This window comes from Pristis pectinata, chromosome 9 (genome assembly GCF_009764475.1).
Source record: "Pristis pectinata isolate sPriPec2 chromosome 9, sPriPec2.1.pri, whole genome shotgun sequence".
NCBI classification, from domain to species: domain Eukaryota; kingdom Metazoa; phylum Chordata; class Chondrichthyes; order Rhinopristiformes; family Pristidae; genus Pristis; species Pristis pectinata.
In genome coordinates, this window is record NC_067413.1 from 98,799,135 (window position 1) to 98,819,793 (window position 20,659).

At 44.5% G+C, this 20,659-nt stretch overlaps 1 protein-coding gene across 1 annotated transcript in view; it reads left to right on the forward strand.

Moving 5' to 3' along the window:
• The window catches only part of arpp21 (cAMP-regulated phosphoprotein, 21), a 205,275-nt gene that overhangs the window by 9,795 nt on the left and 174,821 nt on the right, over positions 1-20,659 (forward strand). Inside the window, 1 exon segment of the mRNA XM_052023736.1 lies at positions 20,323-20,435. The gene's annotated coding sequence lies outside the window, so the exon portion shown is untranslated.

Consider the following 20,659-nt stretch of genomic DNA (forward strand, 5'->3'; position numbering starts at 1 on the left):
TTAGCAGACCATTCTCTGTCCAAACAATTGACCACATATGTGTTCACATTTGCCCAAATGGTTCATTGCATTGGCTTGAAAAGCAACCATTCGTTGTACCTCTATAAAACGGCAGGATAAGATAAGATGATACTTTGAAAAATGTGGTTTTAGAGGACGGTAACGTGAAAGGGGATTAAAACTCAGGGCAACAAAACAGTTAACATCTTAATTTTTATTTTTAGAGGATGATGTTAAAGATTTAAAATATTCCATCTAATGCAGTCTTAGCAATGGGATGGGAAAGTTATATTTTGGAATTGGTGAAATGTAGTTCTATGCTGACTCATTTAGGTCTGTTCATTCAGATTGTGGCTCATTCCATGCAGGCAAATTTCATTTGTTTGGGCACTTCAGGCTTGGTCTTTTCTGAGAAAACATAGAATATAAAACGTAGAACAGTACAGCTCAGGAACAGGCCCTTCCGCCCACGATGTTGTGCCAAACTAATTAAGCCAATGACACCTAATCCCTTCTGCCTGCACATGGTCCATATCCTGCCATTCTCTGCATATTGATGTACTTATCTAAGAGCCTCTTAAAGGCCTGTGTTGTATCTGCCTCCACCACCACTCCTGGCAGCGCATTCCAGGCACCCACCGCTCTCTGTGTAAAACAAACTTGCCCTGCACATCTGCTTTGAACTTACCCCATCTCACCTTAAATGCATGCCCTCTGGTAGACATTTCTACCCTGGGACAAAGATACCAGCTGTCTACCCTATCTATGCCTCTCATAATGTTTTAAACTTCTATCTGGTCACCCCTCAGTCTCCGCTGATCCAGAGAAAACAACCCAAGCTTGTCCAAACTCTTCTTATAGCACATGCCCTCTCATCCAGATAGCATCCTGATAAACCTCTTCTGCACCCTCTCCAAAGCCTCCACATCCTTCCTATAACGGGACGGGGCAACCAGAACTGAAGGCAGTACTGCAGATGCGGCTGAACCAAAGTTTTATAAAGCTGCAACATAACTTCCTGACTCTTGACCTCAGTGCCTCGACTAATAAAGGCAAACATTCTTTACCACACTATCGACTTGTGCAGCTACTTTCAGGGAGCTATGGACTTGGACCCCTATATCAACACTGTTAAGGGTCTTGCCATTAACAGTGTACGCTCCCTTTACATTTGATCTCCGAAAGTGCAACACCTCACACTTGGCCAGATTAAACTCCACCTGCCGTTTCTCCAACCATATTTTCAACTGATCTATATCCCGCTGTATCCTATGGCAACCCACTACGCCATGACCAATGCCACCGATCTTTGTGTCATCTGCAAACTTACTTACCCACCCATCCACATTTTCAACCAAGTCATCTATATACATCACAAACAGCAGTGGTCCCAGTACAGATCCCTGTGGAACACCACTAGTGACGGACGTCTAGCCAAAATAAGAGCCATTGATATCTTCTATGGGCAAGCCAGTTCTGAATCCAAACAGCCAAATCATTGTGGATCCCATGCATCTTAATCTTCTGGATGAGCCTCCCATGAGGGACCTTGTCAAACAACAATATTGTGTGAAGAACAAGTTGATGGCAATTCTCATTGCTAGCCTGCCTACATAACTGAGTCAGCAGCCTATCATATTTTGCAAGAAGAAATTGTTCTGCTTGGGAATCATCAGTTGACTACTGATATTGCGTTAGTTCTGAAGTTAATTTTACAATGAAGGAATCGAAATATCACAGCAGTTGAGCCACTAAAAAGAATACAGAGAGAGTATTGCCAGAATACACACCACTCAGTGACCAAAAGGACATCTGCTGAGTTTCTTAAGTATCAATCTCACATTCAGCTGGCCTTGCTGATACCTAATTTGTTTACCAAACATCAACTGCAGCAATTGAGAGCTCCTGCTAAGATAATCAGTCCATTCCAGATGTTCCGTCCTGAGGAGAGGTTGATGATCTGGAATTTCAGATATCCAAAGCATCTTTGGATTTCTGTAGAGGCCTTTAAGCAGAAGGAACGGTGCTGTATGATTATATGATTCTATGACATTGATCTACACTACAATAGGCAATAGACATATTCATGCAGACTACATCTTACCTTCATGAGTTCCAACACTGCTAGTATATGTTCTTCCGGATCAAGAAAGAGGTGTGGAAGACTTTGCTCTTGCTTGTGAGACTGCAGAAGAACCTGTTCCACATGCAATTGATCTTCTGGCTTCACCAGCATACGTGTTTGTCTGTGTTTTGTTAATTGGCAACAAGTTCTCAAAGTTGGGAGAATAATTACCTGAACTTGTTTCCGGGTTGAACAGTTTACTTCAGCCCAAGGGTAAGTAACTGTCATATTTTCTGTTGTTGACTCAAAGGAGGCGGGGTGTGTTTGTACAATTCAATACCTTTGTCTGTCTTGGGTTGTCTCGATGCTGGCTTTCCACCAGGGTGAGTCAGGAAGAGACCTGGCACATCGCTCAGTCTCTTTCTATTATTATAACAAAGTTCATACACAGAGGAACAGGCCCCATGCCAGCCATGGGTTCTGCTTGATAATAATGCTAAGCAATATGGACTGACACACCATCAGATGCCAAACAGGAGGTTGGTTTTCTCTTTTGGTGGATCAAATGTTTGTCAAATTCAAGTGCAATTCAACTGCGCAGGAATGTAAGAAGCTGCAGAGAGTAGTGGACTCTGCCCAATACATCACGGGCACATCCCTCCCCACCATCAGTAGTGCCTACAGGAGGCGCTGCCTCAAGAAGGCAACATCCGTCATCAAAGATCCCCACCATCTGGGCCGTACCATCTTCTCGCAGCTGCCATCGGGCAGGAGGTACAGAAGCCTGAAGTCCCACACCACCAGGTTCAGGAACAGCTACTTCCCTTCAACCATTTGGTTCTTGAATCAACCAGCACAACCCTAATCACTATAATTTAGGAACACCATGACCGCCATAGATTACTTTGCATTAAAATGGACTTCGTTTTTTTTTTGTTCTAATTGCGGTTTCTTGTAAAAATTGTGTATAATTTATGTTTAATTTATGTTTTTCATGTGAATGCTGTTTATCTAATGCTATGTGCCTGTGATGCTGCTGCAAGTAAGTTTTTCATTGCACCTGTGCACACATGGACTTGTGCAGATGACAATAAACTTGACTTTGACTTTGTCCTCTGTGCATTTCAGTGAGCAGATTTCACACCTCATTTCTGTTCAGTTTTGTAAGCCTTGCGTCAGGTGCTGTAGGCATCGTTGGCAGTCTCATTGTTGTACAGACCTTGTGATTTGTTAATTTTGTAAGTACTCTTAAATTGAAACACCAGCACTTGAGACCACCATATCACGGCAGATTGTGGGTAAAATTATGCTTATGAAAAGCCAATGAGACAGATAAACTGACTATATTTCTGTGCAACCACTGAACCATACCCAACGTGGAATTCCATCTGGTCAAAATAATTTGTAGAAGAGCCTCATTTTTCTATCCATAGCAGCTTGCTGTATTTCTAACTTTATCCTGCTAGCTGGACTGTGCTTGAAATAGTAGATATTTCTTACAATTCACCAGCATATCTTCAAAATCATCATCACAAAAAGTTAATGTGATAGGTCACAGCAGAGACTTAATGATGTATACCATGTTTTCAAAGCCAGACTGACTGCTGCTGTCATGTTTTATGCACTGAGAGCACTAATTGTTCTTACTTTTCTATAACAAGGTTAAAACATGTTCAAACCCTCATTATAAAAATTGTTTTAATCTTCAATGATCAAAGTTAGCAAATGCTTCTTCAGCTGCTATATGTGGAGACAGAGGGATGGTCGATATTTCTGGTTGAGACCCTGTATCAGGGCTGAGAGTGTCGTGCGAAGATAGCCAGTATGAGGAGGAGAGAGGCAGGGGTGAGGCAGGGGCTGGTAGGAGATAGATGGAACCAGGGGAGGTGGAAGATGATGGGCAGATAGAACCAGATGGGGGAGGAGGTCAGCAGGGTAGGCGAGGGGAGAAGAGACCCAGGTAGATAGGTGTGTGGGAAGACGAATCTCAGTAACGGTGGGAGGGAGGGGATCTGAAAAACGTGAACAAACCGAGGTTGTGACCAGCAAGAATAGCTACTGCCACAAAAAGTCACCAAACATCAAACTAACGATACAAATAGTTGCAAAAATCTGGTGCTTCACCAGACTTCTGGTTCCTCAAACATTATCCTTCTCAGCTACATGAGATGCACAGAAAATAAATTATGTGACTGTTCTATATCAAATTCGAGAATTAAATTTTGTGTCAAAGACATGAAAGGAGCATATTATCAAACAGGTCACTCTATCATCATTGTGCACCTCTGTGCAATTGGTCATGCAATCACCTGAGAAGAAACTTATTGGTAATCTTCTATGAAACTGAGAAACTTTGAAGGCTAAGTTCGATTATGGCCAGAGTAGGTACTGGGCATTGTTCTGCAGGTGTAGTTGAGATGTCATGCATGACATAGGTCAGTAGGGCCTCCAGACAAATATAGATAAGGCAGCAAAGGCAGAAATCATTGGAAGAAGCACAAGGAACCAAGCTCTGAAGACCTTGATGCAGCATAGCTGAGTGTTCCCATTAATTATCAACGTCAGCAAATGCTTCTTTAGCTGCTATATCCTACCAGCTGTCCTGCTATCTCAGGCAGCACACAATTCACCGATTAGCGTAACGCTATTACAGTGCCAGCGACCCAGGTTCAATTCCCGCCGCTGTCTGTAAGGAGTTTGTACGTTCTCCGCATGTCTGCGTGGGTTTCCTCCGGGTGCTCCAGTTTCCTCCCACATTCCAAAGACGTACGGGTTAGGAAGTTGTGGGCATGCTATGTTGGCGCCGGAAGTGTGGCGACACTTGTGGGCTGCCTCCCAGCACATCATTCTCAGTAAAGATGCACTTCACTGTGTGTTTCGATGTACATGGGACTAATAAATTATCTTATCTAAAATTTTCAAACATATTGCTCAATGGTACTCATTAGTACTTTCCTCAGCCTTGCTGGTCAAATTGGGGCACACAGCAGCAGGTAATTAGTGAGGGGGGATGATGGGTGTTCACCTGTATTCATCAACCTCCATGGTTATCATTGGAACACTTGCTTCTGAGGCAATTGCCAGTGTCAGGTCTGAAACCACTGAAGACTGATATCCTCATAGCGAGTCTTCCTTTGCATATTTCGCCTTGCCTTCACTTCAAACTCGGTTCTGACTTACTTCCTTCCCCTTCCCCACACCTTTGTGGCTTCCTCATTTCAGGTTCCCAAGGACTACAAAGAGCCAGGTCCTGCAAGAATAGAAAGAAGATGTTGTTGATGGAATCACAGCCTTATTCAATCTCACATTCACTTCCATGAGCACACAGATTCAGGCAACACGCAGAAGAAGAAGGTAGTGAAGATGAAGATTAATTGTCACATGCAGTCAATGGATCAGAATACTGTTTGCAAAAGGTGAGAACCAGGCAAGAGTGGCTTGCACCCAGGTTGAAGGAAAATGGTCGCGTGTGTCAGATCACCATATGCGGAGAAGTAATTTGAGGAATTCATCGGATCAGTCCACAGATGAGGCTGATGGTTATACACAGTGCATTTCATAGTGCATTGAAAAGACCTAAGCAACTGGTGGAAAAGAGCCAGAAGATCCAGAAACATGCCGATCACCACAACACATGGATTCTTCATCACAGTAAAGATTATCTTATCTTATCATCATCTACAGCCCTAACAGCCAGGGGCTCGCATCAAATTGTGGGGTTTAGCAGCGAAGTCACTGCTCCACTGCTGGGCTTAGTGCTGAGACTTGTGACGGAATGGAAGGTTAGATATACCAGCCGCTGACCTTCAGAATGTTTCACACTTCCACATTCCAATATGTTCATGCAGAAGTCTGAGATGTCCTGGGCATTGAATGGTTGGTAGGTGGCAGATCTTTATAGAGAAGCCAGTTGCAGATGGGTACAATTTGGCCCTAAACCTAACCCAAAGTGTTTACACTCCATTATTGCTGATTATAAGATTTCTTTATAGGGGTCTGAGTGCCCTCTATTTCTTTTGTAAAATTGAAAGTATCTCAGTTGATAACATCTGACAGATGTTATCATTCAAGCAGAATATTTGGGATTTGACCTCTGCATTAGGGACTGCATTCATAAAGTAAGCTGATGGTCCAGTTCAGCATTGTGGTCTTCTGTTGGAAAAGTATTGTGGTTCTGTCTGCCAGATTCAAAGATCCCAGGGCATAATTTAGAAAGAAACAAGGAGCTTTTTTCCTCAATGACTACCATCAATAGAAAACTAAATTGGATGATGATTTTGTTCACTGCTTCTTGGGAGACGATAGCTGCCATGTTCACCAATTCTGGGATCCCAGTTGTCGGTTCTAAAGTGGATAATCTTTATTTAAAATGAATCATTATCAGTTTTAAGCTGCTCCTGATCTGCTGAGAAACATGTTGAGGGGTTGGGAGCAGATTATATCCGTTGTTTATCTGCTGCTTTCCTAAACTGCATTTCAATTTCTGCCTCAGCTTCAGAGAGGACACTTCGGATTCTCTGCATCAATGTCACCCCCAAACTTCAGCAACCTACACTTGGCATATTGTGTTTTCTCATATTTTCTTACAACATAGAAGGAAACTATTCAGCAGCAGTTCCATTCCCCCTCCTATTTCCTTATAACCTTTTCTCTCTTGCACACTCATCAATTCCAGCCAGATTTTCCTCCCACCCACCTACACTAGGGGGAAATTTGAACCTCCCTTTGCAACTGGATCCTTGACTTCCTGACCAACAGACTGCAATCAGTAAGGATAGGCAGCAACACCTCCTCCACTGTTATCCTCAACACTGGTGCCCCACAAGGCTGTTGTCCTCAGCCACCTACACTACTCCCTCTACACTCACGACTGCGTGGCCAGATTTTGCTCTAACTCCATCTAGTAACTTGTAACTCCTACAAGTTTGCAGATGACACCACCATAGTGGGCTGAATCTCAAAGAATGATGAGTCGGAGCACAGGAAGGAGACAGAGAGCCTAGTGACATGGTGTCAGGACAACAACCTTTCCCTCAATGTCAGCAAAACAAAAGAGCTGGTCATTGACTTCAGGAAGGGGGGGCGGTGCACATGCTCCTGTCGACATCAACGGTACTGAGGTTGGGAGAATCAGAATAATCAGAATCAGGTTTATTATCACTGACATATGTCGTGAAATGTGTTGTTTAGTGGCAACAGTACAGGGCAAGACATAAAAATTACTATAAGTTACAAAAATAAATGGTGCAAAAGAGAGTTGAAAGCTTCGAGTTCCTAGTGTGAACATCACCAACAGCCTGTCCTGGTCCAACCACGTGGATGCCACGGCCAAGAAAGCTCACCAGTTCCTCTACTTCCTCAGGAGGCTAAAGAAGTTTGGCATGTTCCCATTGACCCTTACCGATTTTTATCGATGCACCATCGAAAACGTCCTATCTGGATGCATCACGGCTTGGTATGGCAACTGCTCTGCCTGTGACCAGAAGAAACTGCAGAGAGTTGTGGACACAGCTCAGCACATCACGGACACCAGCCTCCACTCCATGGACTCTGTCTATGCTTCTTGCTGCCTTGATAAAGCAGCCAGCATCATCAAAGACCCCACCCACCCCGGACATTCTCTCTTCTCCCCTCTCCCATTGGGCAGAAGATACAGAAGCCTGAAAGCACACACCCCTACGCTCAAGGACAGCTTCTATCCCACTGTTATAAGACTATTGAATGGTCTCCTAGTACAATAAGATGGACTCTTTACCACAGCAATTTTTGACCTCATAGAAGTCGTTGACCTCATCAATCGAGAGGGACTGTGGAGTATCCATCTCAAATTCTCAAAATTCAACTCCATCCTTTGTCTGCTACATCACAGCATGTAGACCATGGTGTTAACTAACAGATCCACTGCAGACCCAGAATCAAGCACATTGGCATCATAAGGCTGCATCACCACCCCATCATTTTTCTAGGTCCTCATTGATGCAGTGCTGCACCTTACCTCCAACAAACCTCTTGCTCGAGCAGAGCTAACGTACAGGACAAATGGGAAACTGTTCAAGCTACGTCATCTCAATTCTGGAATCAAGGTCACTTCAACCTCAGGCATCAAGCTGCAAAATGCGTATGTTCAGAGGTCAAATTAGAAGTTACAAATTACAAGTTATTGTGGACTCATTTGCTGATATGGGTGGGTTTTGCATTTAACTTCTGGAAAACAAAGATACTCTACCAATTTTCCCCTACCGCACAACTATGTATCTGACCATATAGGTCCACAATGAGAGCCCAGAAAACATGGACCACCTCCACTTTCTCAGGAAACACCTTTCAGGTAAGACAGACCTTTTACCATCACCTTCAATGCACCAGTGTAACCTTTGGCCATCTGAAGAAAAGGGTGTTTGATGGACTCAAGCTCCACACAAACCTTAGGTTCTGCCGAGCACCAGTGATCTCCAAGCCATCCATCAGTTTCAGAGGCATGGACGAGCAACAACATATTGAAGTTCAGGAAAATGAGAAAAATTGAAACATATAAAATTTGGAGAGAGATTGACAAGGTTGATGTTGAGCGGTTATTTCTCCTGGTGGAGGTGCTGGATGTAGGTTTCAGAATAAGGACATCCCTTTAAGACAGAGATGAGAAAAAATTTCTTCTATCAGAGGGACATGACTCTTTGGAATTTTCTACCCCAGAGAGCTCTGGAGGTGGAGTCTTTGAATATCTTTAAGGTGAAGATTGATAGACATTTGAACAAAGGTATGGGAGAAAAGCAGGAAGAAAGTAGGAAATGCTTTCAGCATGTAGGAGTGAGATAGGACACCTGGGTGAGTGGTGCCACAACAACAACTTGTCGCTCACTGTCAGTAAAACTAAAGAGCTGATTGTTGACTTCAGGAAGGGGAAGGAGGGTGAACATGCACTAGTCTACATTGGGGGATTAGAGGTGGAGAGGGTCAGCAGCTTTAAATTCCTGGGTGTTAACATATCAGATGGCCTGTCCCAGGCCCAGCACACAGATGCAATCACAAGGAATGCATGCCAACATCTTTGCTTTCCTAGGAGGTTAAGGAGGTTTAGCTTGTCACCGAACATTCCAACAAACTTCTACAGATGTACAGTTGAAGTATCCTGTCTGATTGCACCACGGTCTGGTACAGCAATTCGAATGCACAGGAACATAAGAAGCTGCAGAGAGTAGTGGACTCAGCACAATACATCAAGGGCACGTCCCTCTCCACTCTCGGTAGTATCTACATGAGGCGCTGCCTCAAGGAAGCAACGTCTATCATCAAAGATCCCCACTATCCAGGCCATGCCATCTTCTTGCAGCTACCATTGGGCAGGAGGTACAGAAGCCTGAAGTCCCACACCACCAGGTTCAGGAACAGCTACTTCCGTTCGACCATTTGGTTCTTGAACCAACCTGCACAGCCTTAATCACTACCTCAGTATAGCAACACTATGACCACTTTGGACTAAAATGGACTTTGTTTTTTTTTGTTCAAATTATGTTCTTTGTTGTATAATTTTGTATAATTTATGTTGTTAATTTATATTTTTCTTGTGAATATTGAGGTTCTCCTTGGTGTTTACTGAGGAGAAAGTTATGGTTGTTCAAGTGATAAGGGAAACAAGTAGAGATGTTTTGGAGAACATTCATACTACCAGCGAGGAGGTATTTTCAGCATTACAGCACATTAAGGTGGATAAATGCCCAGGGCCTGACTGAGTGCATCCTTGGACTTTGTGGGAGGCTAGAGAAGAAATTGTGGAGGCTATTGCGGAGATAATTGCTTTATCGTTAGTCATTGGTGAAATTGGAAGGTGGCTAATGTTGTCCCGTTGTTTAAGAAGGTTTGCAAGAACGACCCAAGGAACTACAGGCTGGTCAGCTTGACATCAGTAGTGGGGAAATTACTGGAGGGAACTCTGAGAGACAGGATCTACCAACATTTGGATGAACAGAGTTTGATTAGGAAAAGTCAGTGTGGCTTTGTGTGTGGAAAGTTGTATTTGATGAATCTTGTAGAGGTTTTTGAAGAGGTAACCAAAAGAGTAGATGAGGGTAGGGCAGTCAATGTTGCATTACATTAACAAGGCCTTCGACAAGGCTGGTCTGGAAGGTTGGGTCCCATGGAATCCAGGGAGAGCTAGTTAAGTAGATTCAAAATTGGGACAGAAAGCAGGACAGAAGCCAGAGTAAGAGGGTGGGGGGAGGGGGAGGAGCAAGAGCTGGCAGGTAAGAGGTGGATCCAGGTGAGTGGGGAAAGGAAGGTGGGTGGGGGAGGGGGGAGTGGGAATGATGTCAGAAGCTGGGAGGTGATGGGTGGAAGAGGCAAAGGGCTGAAGACGATGAAATCTGATAGGAGAGGACAGTGGACCATGGAACAAAGGGGAGGATGTGGGGAACCAGAGGGGGGATGGTGTGGGTGAGGGGCAGGTGGTGAGGGCAGGGGAGGGGAAAGAGAAGGGGTAATGGGGCCAGAGGGATAAGGGAAAACAATTTGTTGGATTGTTTTGTTGTAGTTTAAATGTATCTCTTTATTTAATTAATTTGTATTTATAGCATGTAATGCTGATCTAAGCAATACACAAAAAAGTGCTGGAGGAACTCAGCAGGTCAGGCAGCATCCATGGAGGGAAATAAACAGTCGACGTTTTGGGTCGAGACCCTTCATCAGGACCGGAAAGGAAGAGAGCAGAAGCCAGAATAAGAAGGTGGGGGGAGGGGGAGGAGCACAGGCTGGCAGGGGATAGGTGAGTCCAGGTGAGAGGAGGAAGGTAGTTAGTGGGTGGGGGGGGTAAGATGTAATAAACTGAGAGGTGATAGGTAGAAGAGGCAAAGGGCTGAAGAAGAAGGAATCTGGTCGGAGAGGGCAGTGGACCATGGAATAAAGGACGGACGAGGGGAGGGGAGGAGATGGGCAGGTCATCAAGGTGGGGGAAGGGAGCCACAGGAATAAGGGAAGACAAAGGAGTGGGGGGGGGGGTTTGAAAGAAAAAGAAGGAGTGGGGTTACCAGAAGTTAGAGAAATCGATGTTAAGGCTAGCAGCCCATCGACGGGAATGCTGATCTAAGATCATCTTCCAGTAGGTGGATTGGATTGATTATTAATTGCGTTTTTGGCAAATATTTGAAGAAATCCATTGTTTTGCCAGTACTGTTGGGTGAGTCGGGGTGGAAGGGAAGTGAGTGCCAGAGGAATGTGGAAGTTTAGAAGTTTGAAAGCTGTGAATCTCATCCTTTGAAGTGCATCCCCAACAGGACACAGGCAGGAGTGGAATATGTTTCAGGGCCTGGACAGGCTTTTGTTACCTATATTGTAGATCTTTGTAAGTGGCGGGATCTCTGCCCATCTCCTACAAGGGCATCTGCAACGGAGGTGCCAAGGATTCTCTCTCCTGGGTACACCTGCGTCCTTGGCCCAGTAAGGACCATGCTTAACTTTGGGGTCAATCATACTCATTGCGATTAAACTCCAGAAGGCTAATGTGAAAACTACCTGATGGTCCATGCCATCAAATTGGCCTCTTGGCCCTGAAGAGTTACAAGTGCCTAGGATGTGCCTATGGAGTGCTAAACGCACCAGCCTAATCTTAATCTGCTGCCAACCTCCCTGTGGCTTGTATCATCTGGCAGGTTATCGTTGAAGGGCACAGTGAGCACAGTTCTGGCAGGGGTATCAGGATTGTGACCCACACTGTTTGGCCGGCCTGGGTATCGGTTTTTTGGTTGGTAGAAACATTTCCAATACAGGTAATCCCTGGGTTATGGAAGGGTTCTGTTCCTGAGAACTCTCTGTAAGCTAATTTGTTCGTAAGTGAGAAATAGCCGTTTTCTATAGTAACCCATATTGTACCACTCTACATACACTTGCTATAATTCTTTCACTTTATTCAATAATTACCATAACACTACCATAATTAAATTACTGGAATATATACTGTATCCAGTCATTAATGAATAACATGGAACATTTTATTATTATTATACTAGCTTGAAAAATGTATAGGAGAATCTGTGTAAAGTTGGATTTCTGTAAGTCAGGTCATTCATAACCTGGGAAGCCCCTGTATTTAGAGAAAAGGAAGCAGAAGCGGCAGAGACACCTGGACAGGTACTTGAATGAACAAGGCAGAGAGGGATATGGAATTAATGCATGGTGTAGGTAGGCATGGTGGTTGGCATAGATCTGGTGGGCTGAAGGGCTTGATTCCATGGTGTACAACTCGATGACTCCAAGTGAAAAAATCTGCAAATTAAAATGATCAAACCTTTGGGAGCAACTGGTTGTGAATGGATAAGGTAAAAGGAATATTTTTAAATTGTTCTAATCAATAAACAAAAATCCTGGGATCATTTTGAATAAGTTATGAAATGATCAGGTTTGTGTTTAGGTTGTAACCTGTAGATCCATGCCTGCTTAATTAATCTTGCTTGATCAATCTAAAATTGAAATAGCTGTGTTAACAACAGCAGTGTAACAAGCTATTTTGCTGTACTTGTTGAAGTAAAATTCAGTAGAAGTTACAAAACAGAGAAATGAAGACAGTATTGCCAAAAGCAATATTGTTGCTCCAGATTCCAGCATCTGCAATCTCCTATAGAACATGGAACAGTACAGCACAGGAACAGGCCCATCGGCCCACAATGTCTGCATGAAACACGATGCTGAATTTAATGAATTCTCTTCTGCCTGCACATGATCCATATTCCTCCATTCCCTGCAGATTCATGTGTCTAACAGCCTCTTAAAGCCCACTATGGTACCTGCTTCCACCACTACCTATGGTCACTCGTTCCCGGCACCTACCATACTCTACGTAAAAAAACTTGTCCTGCACATCTCCTTTAAACTCTCCCCCTCTCACCTTAAATGCATGTCCTCTAGGACTTGACATTTCTACCCTTGGGGAAAAAGTTCTGACTGTCTACCCTATCTATTCCTCATACAAGCTCCACAAAGGTCAGGATCAGACCTAGGACACCAGAGCAGTGTGGCCTGGTGGTTGAAGCAGTGGTAGTGTAGTCCATTTTGCATCAGATTGAGACACCATTGTCTACCTAGTTCCGTGAGAGATCCACTAATGTGGGGGAGCATCATAGCACTAGATACCCAGCTCAGGTGCCTTCTGTGTGGAGTTTGCATGGTCCCCTTGTGAATGTCTGGGTTTCCTCTGGGTACTCCTCCCACATCCCAAATATATACACATAGATAGTTTACTTGCTCATTGTAAATTGGTGAAACTAAATTGGTAAATTGGTTTATTATTGTCAGATGTACTGAGTGAAAAACTTGCATGCTATCCATACAGATCAATTCATTGCACAGTGCATTGAGGTTGTACAAGGGAAAACAATAACAGAACGCAGAATAAAGTGTCACAGTTACAGAGAAAGTGCAGTGCAGGTAGACAATAAGGTGCAAGGTCATAACAAGGTAAATTGTGAGGTCAAGAGTCTATCTTAATGTTCTAAGGAACTGTTCAATAGTCTTATAACAGTGGGATAGAAGCTGTCCTTGAGCCTGGTGGTATGTGCTTTCAGGCTTTTGTATCTTCTGCCTGATGGGAGGGGGGAGAAGAGAGAATGTCTGGTGTGGGTGGGGTCCTTGATTATGTCGGCTGCTTTACCGAGGCAGCGAGAAGTGTAAACAAAGTCCATGGAGAGGTGGCTGGTTTCCATGACATGCTGGGCTGTGTCCACAACTCTCTGCAGTTTCTTGTGGCCTCAGGCAGAGCAGTTGCCGTACCAAGGCTAGGATAGGATGCTTTCTATGGTGCATCGATAAAAATCGGTGAGGGTCAAAGGGGACATGCCAAGTTTCTTGCCCCTCAAATTGCCCCTCATGTGTAGATGAGTGGTAGAATCTGAGGTGAGTTGCAATGTGGGGGGGGGAATAAAATGACAAATGACATTAGTGTAAATTGATGGTGTGTGTGGAATCAGTGGACTGAAGGACTACATCGGCTTCCCATGACCTTCTGGAGATGATTAGGAATGGGAATTTATTGCTGCCCTTTCAATGACACCTGGATTGGAGAAAGTAAATGAAAAATATTCCACTTGATCATCAGCAAAGTGATAGAAGGTCAGCAATAGTGCTGTCAAGAGGTACTCACCAATAACCTGCCACTGATGCCACGCTTGGGTTTTGTCGGGAACATTCTGTTATCATAGAGTCATACAGCATGGAAACAGGCCCTTTGACCCAACTGGCCCATGCTGACCAAGATGCCCCATCCAAGCTAGTCCCACTTGCCAACATTTGGACCATGCACCAGCTCTCCCAGGATCCCATGCGATCTAACCTTCCACAGCAGCTTACCATGTGGAACCTTATCAAAGGCCTTACTGAAATCCATTTGGACCACGTCTACTGCCCCGTCCTCATCGGCTTTCTTGGTCACATCTTCAAAAAACTCAATCAAGTTCATAAGGCGTGTTCTCACGTGCACAAAGCCAAGCTGACTACCCCAAAGCAACCCCCGTCTTTCCAGATGCACATATATCTTATCCCTCTGAATCCTCTCCAGTAACTTACCTACCACTGATGTTAGACTTGCTGGTCTATAGTTCCCAGGCTTTTTTTGCCGGCCTTCTTAAATAAAGGCACAACATTCGCTATCCTCCAGTCTACCGGTATCTCACCCGTGGCTGATGGTGATGCAAATATTTCAGCCAGGGCTCCTGCAATTTCTTCTCTAGCCTCCTACTGTGTTCTTGGATATACCTGGTCAGGCCCTGGAGATTTGTCTGCCTTTGTACCTTTTAAGACATTCATCACCTCCTCTCCTGTAATGCGGACTATCCCCAAGAGCTCCCCATTTACTGTTCTACTCCTCATCACAATGTAGACCAATGTATTGAATTCCATAGGTGGCATTTGATTGAGTGCAGCTTCAATGAATCATGGGAAAACCGAAGTGAATGTGCATCAAGAAGGTATGGTTTGCACATCGGAAGATGGCTACGGTTGCCGGAGGTTAGTCATTCTAATTGTAGGATATTGCTGCAAGAGTTCCTCAGGACAAGTGTCCTTGGCACAGTCATTATCAGATGCTTCATTAATGATCTTCTTTCTGTCGTAAGTGGGGATGCTCACTGGAACCTTAGAATTTCCACAATGTACAAGGCACAGTGCAGAAGGCCAACACCAGATTGCACACTATCCCGCTTTTGAAATAAACCACAGGTTCGTCATTGTCTCTGGGCCTAAGTCCCTGAGCTCCCTACCAAACACTCACGTAGGAGGATCTTCATCAGAAGGACTGCGGCGCTTCAAGAATGAGGTTCATTGCGAGCTTCTCAAAGATAATTAGGGATGAGCAGTATATGGTAGCCTCGCCAACATCTCCGACATCCCAAAAATGAATAAGTTAAAAAATCATTTAGTAGGTGAGTTCTTTCTAAGCTGTCACCTTTGAACTTACAGGGTGCAGCACTAAGTCATAGTGGCTTTGCAGATTCACCAGATATCAGTGGAAGGAACGAGGGCATCTCTCAGGAACATATGGACTGATTGTACTAAGATGAAATTAAATATTTACTTACATAGATTCTTAGGTGTTAATGGAAGTAAGGGATATGGGGTTAGTGAAGGAAAGCATTCCTGAGGTAAAGGTTGATGGAGCGTGTATGAGGGGTCAAATTACCACTCCTGCTTCAATTTATGTTCTTATCTGCTATACTATAACATTGGCGCAACTCAACCAGTATGAGGACCTCCTTCAAATTGTTTGTTTAGAGGATATCATGATTGCTGCATCCATGCATTGGCAAATGTCAAAATTACATGATTTGCAAAGTTAATCTCTGGACCTTCGATTAACTTAGAGTCACACAGCACGGGAACAGGCCCTTCGGCCCAACTCGTCCATGCCGACTGTGTTGCCCAGTGTGCTAGTCCCATCTGCCCGCATTTGGCCCATTGCCCTCTAAACCTCTCCTATCCATGGACTTATCTAGATGGCTTTTAAACGTTGCTTATGTGCCCGCCTCAACCACTACTTCTGGCAGCTCATTCCAAATACACACCACCCTTTGTGTGAAGAAGCTGCCCCCGATGTCCCTTTTAAATATTTCGCCTCTGATCTTAACCCTGTTCCCTCTTGTTTTTAGCTTCCTCTTCCTGGGAAAAAAATTATGTGCTTTCACCCTGTCTGTGCCCCTCATGATCTTATACACCTCTGTCAGGTCACTCCTCAATCTCCTCCATTCCAGTGAATAAAGTCCTGGTCTATAAGATATATAATATAAGATACACAACCTCTCCTCATAATTCAGGTCCCCAAGTCCAGGCAACATCCTGGTAAATCTTTTCTGCACTCTTTCTAGTTTAATGACATCTTTCCTCTAACAGGATGACCAAAACTATGCAAAATACTCCAAGTGTGGCCTCACCAATGTCTTATATAACTGCAACATAACGTCCCAACTCCTATACTCAGTGCCCTGACTGATGAAGGCCAGTGTACCAAACACCTTCTTCACCACCCTATCTACCTGTGACGCCGCTTTCAGCGAACTATACACTTGTACTCCTAGGTCCCTCTGTTTCATAACACTCCCCAGGGCCCTACCATTCACTGTACAAGTCCTACCCTGGTTTGATCTCCTAAAATGCAACACCTCATGTTTACCTAGATTGAAAGCCACTTGCCGATCCTCAGCCCACATACCCAGCTGATCGAGATCCCCCTGTAATTTTCATAAACTTCTACGCTGTCCACAACACCACCTATTTTAATATCATCTGCAAACTTACAAACCATGCCTTGAACATTCACATTCAAATTGTTTATTTAAATTACAAAGGTCCCAGCACTGACCCCTGTAGCACACCACTAGACACAGGCCTCCAGTCTGAGAAACAACCCTCAACCATCACTCTCTGCTTCCTACCACTGAGCCAATTATGAATCCAATCCGCTATCTCCCCCTGGATCCCATGCAATCTAACCTTCCAGACTAGCCTGCCATAAGGGACCTTGTCAAAGGCCATGCTAAGGACCATGTAGACAAAATCCACTGCCCTACTCTCAGCTACCCTCTTGGTTACCTCCTCAAAGAACTCCAAGAGATTTGTCTGACACAACTTCCCACACACAAAGCCGTGCTGACTGTCCCGAATCAGACCCTGTCTCTCCAAACGTTGGTAGATCCTGTCCCTCAGAATCCCCTCCAACAACTTACCCACCACCGATGTCAGACTTGCTGGCCAGTAGTTTCCCGGCTTATTTTTGCTCCCCTTTTTAAACAATGGTACCATACTAGCCACTCTCCAGTCCTCTGGAACCTCACCTGTGACCAAAGATGAAGCAAAAATCTCTGCAAGGGCCTTCGCAATTTATTCTCTCGCTTCTCACAAGGTCTGAGAATGCACCAGGTCAGGTCCTGGGGATTTATCCACCTTAATGCACTTTAAGTCCTCCAATACCTCCTCCCTGCTAATTTGTGTGTGGTCCAAGGAAACACCACTCATTTCCTTCCATTTCCTTTGCTTCCATCGTTTTCTCCACAGAAAATGCTGCAGGAAAATATTCGTTAAAAATCTCACCCATTTCCTTTGGTTCCACACACAGACGGCCATGCTGATCTTTAAGGGAACCTATTCTCTCCCTAGCCACCTTTTTACTCTTACTACACCTCTAGAATCTCTTGGGATATTGCTTCACCTTGCCTGCCAGATCCTTCTCGGACCCTCTTTTAGACCTCCTAACTTCTCTCTCAAGTTCACTCCTACACTTCTTGTAGTCATCAAGAGATTCACTAGTTTCCAAATGCTTATGCACAGTGTATGCCTCCTTTTTTTTAAACCAGAGCCTCAATATCTCTCGTCAGCCAGGGTTCCCAAAACCTGCCAGCCTTGCCCATCACCCTGACAGGAACATGTAGGCCCTGAACTCAGGACATGACACTTTTAAAGCCTCCCACTTGGCAAATGTTCCTTTCCCTGCAAACAATCTCACCCAATGAACCACTTCAAGATCCCAGCAAATGGCTCCAAATGTTGCACTGCCCCAGTTCAGGACCTTAACCTGTGAACCTTCGCCATAACTGTTTTAAAACTAATAGAATTATGGTCACTGGACCCAAAGTGCTCGCCGGCAGACTTCAGCCACTGGCCCCACCTCATGTCCGAGGAGGAGGGCTGGTGTTGCACCCTCTCTGGTAGTTCCTACTCGTTGGAAACTTCTTCATTGCTGATTGAGAAGGAACTGCGTTCCTTGGACTTGTTAACCCTTTAATGTAGCTCCTTAACCTCTGCATGATATTCTGCTGATCATATCATAGTGTCCATTACCCCCAGGTATGCTGCCTCAACTGCTAATTGACTCGCTTTGATGTTGGTCTACAGACTAAAATTTCAGTGTGGTTGATCATTTGTAACGTCATCAGAGTTTTCCCTTGAGATTTCTACAGTATGTGGAATACTTAAATTACTATTCCATCCTGTTGGAAGAAATGACAGTGTTTGGAAGAGAGATTAATTCTTTGATTTGTTTATGTAATGCCAGGGGACCCCACAGCAGCATGTAAGGGAAGATGATGTATCATTCAGGATCACTTGGGAGCTTGGTAAATTGGATTATTATTGTCACATGTACTGAGGTACAGTGAAAAACTTGTCTTGCATACCGTTCATACAGATCAATTCATTACACAGTGCATTGAGGTAGCACAAGGTAAAACAATAACGGAATGCAGAATAAAGTGTTACAGTGACAGAGAAAGTGCAGTGCAGGTAGACAATAAGGTGCAAGGCCATAACGAGGTAGATTGTGAGGTCAAGGGTACGTCTTATCGTACAAGGGGACTGTTCAATAATCTTATAACAGTGGGATAGAAGCTGTCCTTGAGCCTGGTGGTACGTGCTTTCAGGCTTTTATATCTTCTGCCCGATGGGAGAGGGGAGAAGAGAGAATGTCTGGGGCAGCTGGGATCTTTAATTATGTTGGCTGCTTTACCGAGGCCGTGGGAATTGTAGACAGAGTCCATGGAGGGGAGGCTGGTTTCCGTGATGTGCTGGGCTGTGTCCACACCTCCCTGCAGTTTCTTGTGGTCCCAGGCAGAGCAGTTGTCATACCAAGCCATGATGCATCCAGATTGAATGCTTTTTATGATGCATCAATAAAAATTGGTGAGGGTCAAAGGGGACATGCCAAATTCCTTTAGCCTCCTGATGCAGTAGAGGCGCTGGTGAGCTTTCTTGGCTGTGGCATCTACGTGGTTGGACCAGGACAGGCTATTGGTGATATTCACTCCTAGGAACTTGATGCTCTCAACCTTCTCGATCTCAGCACTGTTGATGTAAACAGGAGCGTGTCAACAGGGTTTATCCTGCCTTCTGTGGTGAATGGACATAGAGTGCGTTGAGGATGAAATCTATTGAGGGGCAATTTATGAACCTGCTGGGTCTCTATGTGGCCTTGTACTCCTTTGTCCTGTGCTGAACTACAAAATGTGCTGATGTTGTTGAGATAGGAGGTCTGTCTCCCTGCTGGGCTTATCCTCCTGGTTGTACTCTTGACTGCTGGTGCCTTGCCTCCTGACTGGATTGTCCTCGATGTGGATCGCCTCTTCTACTGGTTAGGTTATGAGCATATACCTCAAAGCCTCCACACCTGTCGGGAGTGCACCCAGGACTGGTGGGGACAGCAGGAGCGAACCTCGAGAAGGTTGATGGCATTCTTGACTACTCTTATTGTAGAAGTACTCAGTTGGAGTGGTTGGAAACCGAATATATGAAAAGCCATGTAAGTATTGAATAGCACTTGCATCTAAGATCTATCCTTCAGGGCAGTGCTGACTACTAGGATGTCTGGCAAAGCAGACAATATAAGAATGAAGAGGTCATGTGATGTCCAGGAAAATTGGCACTGACCATGAGAAATGTTTTTGTAATTAACAGCTACTTAGATCTTTGGTCATTGAACAAATTATATATTAATGAAGTGTGTGGGGAAGAAGGCTGGTTTTGGGGGAGCCATTATATGCTGTAAGTTTGTTGGGGAGGGGTGGTTTGGGAAGTCATTGTGGGTACATGCATGCAGTTGGGGAAGTTGACAATACATGTAACGCCATTTTCTCCTCATTGAAATCAATGTGAATGAGGTCATTAAATATAAAGCTTGAGTGACTTCTCTAATGATGTGATGAGCCGCAAGCTATGAGGTATGACAGAGATGAGCAGCAGCCGAGTGATCTTGAGGCTTGCAAGTTGAAAGTGACCATTATCTTGACCTTCCACAGAATGTCACATATCTCAGTGATGACTGCCTTGAGAAAACCTCAGCCTGCAAAGACATTACCCTTTGGAGACATCAATAGGCACTGAAAACTTCCTGGGGATAAGACCTTTACACGTGAGTATTTCTGAGTTTCTTTCTCCAGGGTTCCTCACTCTCCCTGATTGGCCATAAAGCCTAGCCTGAAGCTCCCAGCTACATGAGCAATGAAACATCCATTGAATTATTTCCTCAGGAACTTAATGAGCAAGGAAACACTAGCTGTTACTTTGACCATAGTTGGAGCACTTTGCGAGATGTGTTAGCAGTCTCCAGTCATGTTTGGAGCTGCTTTGTGAAGT